The sequence below is a fragment of the Nannospalax galili genome, unplaced genomic scaffold (assembly GCF_000622305.1).
Source record: "Nannospalax galili isolate Female #2095 unplaced genomic scaffold, S.galili_v1.0 scaffold7, whole genome shotgun sequence".
In the NCBI taxonomy this organism is placed as follows: Eukaryota; Metazoa; Chordata; class Mammalia; order Rodentia; family Spalacidae; genus Nannospalax; species Nannospalax galili.
The window spans coordinates 13,097,583-13,105,558 of record NW_008359081.1 but is presented as its reverse complement, the minus strand read 5'-3'; the positions used below and the strand labels follow the sequence as shown (position 1 = coordinate 13,105,558).

Below are 7,976 nucleotides of genomic sequence, written 5' to 3'. Positions count from 1 at the left end.
TGATTTCTTTTTAAAAATAAAATCTCTGAGGGGCTGGAGAAATGGCTCAACAGTTAAGAACACTGGCTGTTCTTGCAGAAGATCCGGGTTCGATCCCAGCTTACAGCTCTCTGTAACTCAAGTTCAAGGGGATCCGATAGCCTCTTCTGTCCTCTGTGGGCATTGCATGACACGGGTGTACTTACCTACATGCAGATAATACACACATACACATAAAACGAAAAATAATAAATAAAATTAAAAAAAAATCTCTGGTGGATAACGTCACTTCAGCTACAGTTAAGATGGCATCCTGGAGAGCAACATAGATGGTAGACTTGGAGAAGGATATGCTCAGGTGATGGTTCATGTCTAGGTCAGGGTTGTGCAGCTCAGTCTGTGTCTTCACTGTGTCCTCCACTAAGCCCATCTAGATCAGCGCCATCTTGCTGTCTTTTTGGAAGAACTTGAAACCTTTGACTTCACCTATGTTGCTACAGAAGAGGTTCTTCTGGCAGGTCATCCTGAGACAGCAGTTTTGGGATGTTGAAAGGTGCAGGGTAGCTGAGTGCAGGAAGATGTTCTGGAATTTCTTGAAGCCAGGCTTCTTGAAGTAGTGCAGCAGTGAGCTGCTGTAGTCCTTGGTAGGCCCTGGTCCTCCTTCCTTCCCTTTGGCAGCTGCACACTCTGGTGCTTGGATAACGTGATGCTCACTGGCTTCCCAGTTTGTGGCCATTCAGGAGGCAAAGGCCAGCTGTGCCTGGCAGCCATCCGCCATCTGCACCAACGTGTTCTCTTTCTTGTTGAACAAGATCTTCATCTGCTGCACATCACGGTAGACACCAAAGAGAATAAACAGGGTATGGGATGTGACTCTTTCTGGGTTCAGGATGCTGACAAGTGGGACAGAGTTCCCAGCTCCTGCTAGGCCTGGGATGGCCAGGCTGACTGCAGCTGCTTCTGCAGATGGTATTGCCAGGGGACCAGTGCTCCATGGACATTAGGGACAGAAAGGCCTGCAGCCTGAGGAATGGCAAACCTGGGAGGGAACCCAGTTCCTGCATACAGAGAGGCCGACATTATGATGCCCACACCAAAGGCCACAGCCATGTTCTGGTCCAGTGAGGGCTGGCTGTCCACTGAGGGCAGGTCCTGGCACGTGTAGTAGTAGCTCTTGTCGTTGTTGCACTTGACACTGAAGCTGGTGAGCTTTGAGAAGTCACTGGGAAGAGTGCAGCAGGCATGATAGATGTTCTGTTCATCAAGGGGTGGCAGCAGTGCCTGGAACTGATTGATCTTGATGAAAGTGATGATCTTGAGCAAAGTGACGAACTTGGAGAAGATCTAGTGCAGCACGTCCAGGGTCACTGGATAGAAGTTCTCCACAAGGATCTTGAACTCGGGACTCTGGCCCACCAATGCCATCCCATCGTCCATGGCCAGAACGGAGCCCTGCAGGGCCAGACATCCACACTGTGCTGAGTCCTTGGCCTGAGGTGCCTCGTGCTCAGAATCTGGTTGGGGGAGATGTAGGTCTTGAGTTCCTTGTGGTTTGAGAACTGGATGTAAATTGGCTGGCCATGCAGCACAGGAGCCACTGAGGCATAGCAGCTGACCATGGTGTTGGCCGCCTCCTCTCTGCCTATCTCAGTGAAGGCCTGGTTCTTACCCTTCAGCATGAGCAGATCAGTCATCTTCCCAAAACGCAACCCCAGCGAGATGACCTTGCCCTTGGTCACCTCGCTGGGCAGCTTGTGCATGTGGATGACTCTGGATGGGGACACTCGCACTCCTGTTGTCCCCTTTGAACTTCTTACGGTCATTTTGATAGGCTGCTGAGACCATGCTGCCACTTACGATGAAGGGGCCATTGTGGAGAAGAGATCGGGATCCTCTCCTTCCAGGGCACACCAGACCTAAGTGGTACAGAATGGAGCCACAGCAATAGCAGGAACCAGCCAAACAGTAAGAGTTATCTCTTTTTTTTTTCAGCTTGCTTTCCTCTTTAATTTTTCTGTTTCCTCTTTCTTTCATTTCAGCCTGATCATTGAATAAAACATTTAAAATTTATATCAGATATGACATAAGTGGTAAAATGAACAGTACTATATCTCTCAACTCTCATCAATGAAGTTCTCTCACGCATCACAGGGCCATGAGCACAAAAGGAAACAAAGGGCCAAAGTATAGAGAATAAGAGTCTTCAGCGTGTGGGTTCTTGGACAAATGGGACTCCTATATTAATCTTCACCCACCCAGGGATCAGAGAAAATTGTGGAAGAGGGGGCAGAAAAATTATAAGAGTCAGAGAGGAGGCACACGACTATACGGAGATAGAATCCTACAGGCTCCTCAGTTCTTGCTTATATGAACCTACAAGAATTGTGTCAGCATGCACAAGACTCATGCAAAATCAAGCAGACAGAAACGCAGCACAGAACTGTGGAAATGGGCAGCAAGCCCATATTGTAACTGAAAAACTGTTAGCACTTGATTACTGCTGAGTGAGAAAGGACTAATTCTTAAAGCTTGGGACTCTATATAGACTGTCTAGACCTCAGTGGATGAATTTGCACTTAAGGATATATGTGGAAACTAACTTGACTCCATAGGCCTTAACACAAATGGCAGAATGCATAAAGTCTAATAAGGGGGCTATGGGAGGGTACCGATGGCGAATGGATTATAAAGATGATTAAAATATTCTGTATGAAACACACGAAAATTCAATTAAAATTTACAAAAAAATAGAACTTCTAAGATACAATTTAATTTCATGATATAGATTAAAACACCTTTCAAATCTTATCTTGAATTAGATAAATCTATGTTTTAATGAAATCAAGGACAAGAACACAAACTTAGTGAGTGCTTACATTATTATGCTACATTTTACTCACTGTATGTTCCAATCTCCTGTATTCCTTTTCTTATTTAGCCTAATATCTTATCTGCATCACTAATAATTTTTTGATTTCTAAAAAACAATAATAACTTGTGGATATCATTCTAAATTTATATGATAAAAGGAAGGTAAACAGCACATATCTTTCACTAATAACTTCAAATATCAATGGTCCTGAATCTCCAATCAATGTAAGTAAGCTATTTGACTGGATTAAGAAGGTGAGGATACGAAAGAGAATCTAAATGTCATCAAACTGTATTGTATAAATATGGCAAAAATTCAATTAAAAAACACAGTGCCAGACCGGAGAGACCCCACTTTGACTTCTTCGTCAGAGTTGTCCAAGATAGTCCAAAAATAACACAGGCAATTGACATAGCCCTTGATTGCCTTATGAAGGAATACAAGACATAATTTGGACATGGTACTTGAAGCAATGGAAATGGATCTACCCTGGAAGCTTCCTCCCTGTAAAGTAGATCTCATTGTACCAGGGGATATTATGTAATCTGCTAAGGGAGAAAATTGATTAAAGTTTCAATGCAGCTCTAAAGCCTAATAACTGCACAATCACAAATTAACTCTATAGGTGCAGTAGTGGCACTTTTATCTTGGAGGTAATTCACACAAGTCTAATTAGACCCAAAGTGAGGGAACTCATGCATAGTCCTGTAAACATAGCAAATGCACATGGCTGGAGTGGTTATACATCCTAGAGAAAACTCTACATCTGTCACATGCCTAGACCAAGGTAATTTTTTTACTATATGCTAAAAAGGTATCCCTATATTTGTAGACAAGCATAACTCTCACCACTCACCTAAGAAGCTACTTTTTGTAACAGCTGGAGATTATTAAAGAATTCCATTCATGTACATTCATTAGTGAAAGACGTGTATTGGCTACTGTCATTTTAATTTCTGCTGTTAGTCCTATTTTGTGTTTCCATAATTATACCTTCTTTTGTCTTCATTTTGTGGCCTCTTGGGTATGGTCATTCCTTTCTCCATTCTTTTGTACTGCTTCTAGTATTCTCTGTAGGGTTGGCTTTGTGGACATGAACCCTTTCAGCCTCTTTGCGTCATTGAAGATTTTTCTTTTCCCTTTGGCTATGATAGACAGTTATGCTGGGTATTCTGGATTGGCACCTATGATCACCTAGATCTTGGAATTCTCTGCTCCAGGCTTCTCTGGCTTTCATAGATTTCACTGAATGTCATCTGTAATTCTGATAGATTTCACTGTATAACAAGTTGTTTCTTACTTGCAGCTTTCAGTATCCTCTCTTTGTTTTGTACATTTACTGTTTTTTTAGTATGATATGCCTTGAAGTGTTTCTTTTCTGATTCTTTCTGTCTGATGCTCTGTGAACCACTTGTATCTGGATGGAAATACTTACAATGTATAAATTTGTTTTTTTTTTCATGGTGTCCACGTATACTAAATACACCATTCCTGTGTTTCTATAATTTTTTATATTCCTTGAATTAGTGGCCTAGTTCTTCAACACATTTGTCCAGTCTTGGTATTCTGTTTTCCAATTTATTTATTACGTTGTTAAAGTATTAAGTATTATTCTGTCATTTCAAATTGTCTTATTGAGTTTTTTTTTTTTACTTTCATCTTATTTCAGTCCACATATCCTTCAATATTTATACCTCTTTCATGAACTGGGTAGCCATTCTTGTCAATCTAAAAGGATGAGCTGGTTCTTAGTGGCAATCAGAGAAGGCCTGAGCTCTGGAACAGCAGGACTGGAGATGGCCTCTGTTCTGCTTTGCTTCAATTACTGTGACAAAACACTATGACAAATACTAACTTGGGGAGGAAAGGGTTTGTTTAGCTTACACCTCCTGGGTCACAGTTAATCATTGAGGGGGGTAAGATGGCAGGAATCTTCAGACAGGTGCTGAAGCACAAGGCATGGAAAAATACTGCTTACTGGTTTGCTCACCTGGCCCATGTTCAACCTGCATTCTTATACAATGTGGGTCCACCTTCCCACAGTGGGCTGGGCCCTCCCACATCACTCAATAATCAGGAAAATTCCCCATAGACATATCACAGGCCAGTCCAAGGGAGGCAATTTCCTAATTGAGCCTCCCTATACACAGGTGTGTCAAAATGACAACCAAAGCTATCCAGCACAATTGACCCCTTGTCAAATGGACACATGAACATATCACTATTAAATCACAAGCTCTGCATTACTTATCCCAAAGGCATGATGTTAGTATTAATCCCACAACATAAAACAGTGTAACTTTAAAAGTCCCACACTCCTTAAAGAATTTTAACAGTCTTTAAAAGTACAAAGTTTCTTTAAATATCTCTCAGTTGTGGGCTCCTGCAAAATAAAAACAAAAAACAAACAAACAAACAAAAAACAAATTAAGTACTGTTTTATTCAGAAAGGGAAGAATTGCTCACACTTAACCAAAACCAAAGTCCAGCAAAGTAGCTCAAGGTTGGATATCTGGGAGTCACTAACAATCTTCTAGGCTCCAAAGGCCTTGGACAGATCCACTTCTCTGACACTGCTGTTCACAGTACACAGCTCATTTCGAATGCCCAAGACAGCTTCAATACACACCTGATGCTGCCCTTAATGGCCATTCCATGGTTGTGATTATCTCCAAAAATCTGGCCTCGCCCCTGAAAATTGAGGATTCAGTTTCACCAATGGGCTCTTCTGGCCTCTCAGGGTATTACTCCTCAGCTGTTCTCTGTGACACCTTCAAACTTTCAACACAAGAACCCTGAAGGACAGTCTTACACATTGCTAAGCTTTGCTTCAAGCTTGAGATGGAGGCTTGGGTCCCTTCTGGACTACAGCTTCTCTGAATTGACCATAAGAACATATTTCCCAGAAGATTTTGCCACAATTATTTTATACTCTTGTTACTCACAGCCTATTATTCAGCCCTTGTCAACAAGCATCAATTGTCCCGGTAAAGCAAAGATTTCACATCACTATTCTAGTCTCTACTTTATTGTTTTTCAAGTGCAGCTCAACAGAAACCACAGATTGTCAAGTAAAATCATCACACACAGTCCTTATAATCTCTGCTTCCCTTTGAGTCTTCACAAACCAGGCCTCAAACTTCCACATGATTTTCAGCATCACTGCTACAAGTTCCACAGCAAAAACTCACTAAAATCTAAGTACTCAATGGCTTTTCCAACCCAAAGTTCCAAAACACCCCACAATTCTCCCCAAAACAACTTGCTCAGGTCTGCCACAACAACACCCCCACAAGGATCCTGGCACCAATTTCTTTTCTAATTTGCTTTCAGTTGCTGCAACGAAACACTCTGACCAATACCAACTTGGAGGAAAAAAAGGTTTATTTTGCTTACATCTCCCAGGTTCATCACTGAGGGAACCCAAGTTAGGAACTCAGGGCAGGAATGTCAAGACATGCACTGAATAACAGGCCAGAGAGGAACACTGTTTACTAAGTTGCACCCCTGGCCTGTGATCAAATTGCATTCCTAAAAAATACAGGAACACATGTCAGAGATGGCACCACCCTCAGTGGGCAGGGCCCTCCCAAATCACTCAACAGTCCAGAAAATGCCCCACAGACATGGCCACAGGCTAATCCAATGGGAATGGAGGAAATTCCCCAACTGAGGCTCCCGCTACCCAGGTCTGTTAAGTTGACAGCTAATGCTGTCAAAAACAGCCCCATAGCAGGAGGAGGATAGTCTTGGTGGTATTTGAGTAATTCATCCAACCACTTGAACAGAAATGACTATTCGGCTGTTTTGTATTAGCTACCTGAGAGGTCCTGAGTTCTGGATCATTAGGGATGGAGATGGTCCCAAAGCAGGGGAATGGGCATGGCAGAATTTGGTGTAAGTAACACTGGCTAGTAAAAAATGATATGCTTGTTCTTATTAGCTACCAAAGAATATCTAAGCTCTACAACATCAGGACTGGAGATGTTCCCAATGCAGGGGAATGGGCACAGCTGTATTTGGGTTACAAAGCCAGTCCAAATAGCCTCTCCTCATCATTCTCAGTTGGAAGGGGCCTGGCCCAGTGAAAGCATGAGCTCTGCAAGATCAGTGAGACTGGACTTGGTCCCAAAGCAGGGATATGGGCACTTCAGGAATTACTCCTGCAGGATTGTCAGTCACTCTGCATGAGCCTCATAGGGAATGTACCATGTCCCAAGTATAGAAGAATTGAACAGAATCACCTGGTTCATGCTATCTAGTCGGCAAGTGTTGAACTCTGGAACATCAGGGTTGGAGGTGTTCCCTGAGCATGAGGATACCTGTTGAGATATGGTAACATAACCCAATTAGTGGGACAGGATGGACTGTTTCTTATTAGCTAGGAAGAAGGCTTGTGTTCACAAGCAGTGGGTCTGGAGATGGCATCAAAGCAAAAGGATGTTTGAGGCAGGATTGGGAAAAGTCATAGTGGCTAGTAGAAGAGGATAGGCTGGTTCTTACAGATGGAATGTCATGACTCCAGAAAAATCAGACAGTCTACTACACCACCAAAGACAAATGCATCCTAGAATTATCCAACTGCTATTGTTCAGTTATTATTCAGCCACATCCCTGGTTGTAGATAGACTGTTACTTGGGCAAAGATTTGCAGTAACAAGAGCTCTTGAACCCCCAAAGATGACATGACCTACACTCCCTCCCTTGCAGCAGATTTCCCACAGACCCTGTAAAACCCACAAGCCCCTCATCACTCTGTGCACAACCTCTCTATCCCATGAGAATGTTGCACTCCTTGCTTTGCTAATAAACACTCCATTCCCTCCCTTTTCCTTGTTCTTCCTTTTCCTCAGGCATCTTCTGTCCTCCAGACAGGAGACCTTTCATCCACCACTTTCCATTTGCCTCTTCCTTTCATCCACCACTTTCCATGCTGGAACAAGGTAATTCATTATAGGACTTGATTCTGAGGCTCCCCAATCAGGCTCTGGGAACTCCAGGAGTTTCCCACTCTGACTGTTACTGGATGCCCAATATTTATGAGATTGGGAATGCCCCTCCAAGTTATTGGGCCTACCTGTTGATCCCAAAGCCTAAGGACACCTTGAACAGCTGGATCCGATGT

At 42.9% G+C, this 7,976-nt stretch overlaps 1 pseudogene; it reads right to left on the bottom strand.

Moving 5' to 3' along the window:
- Nucleotides 1-268: 268 nt before the first annotated feature.
- LOC103725442 lies at nucleotides 269-4,914 on the bottom strand (annotated as a pseudogene).
- Between the last annotated feature and the right edge of the window lie 3,062 nt (nucleotides 4,915-7,976).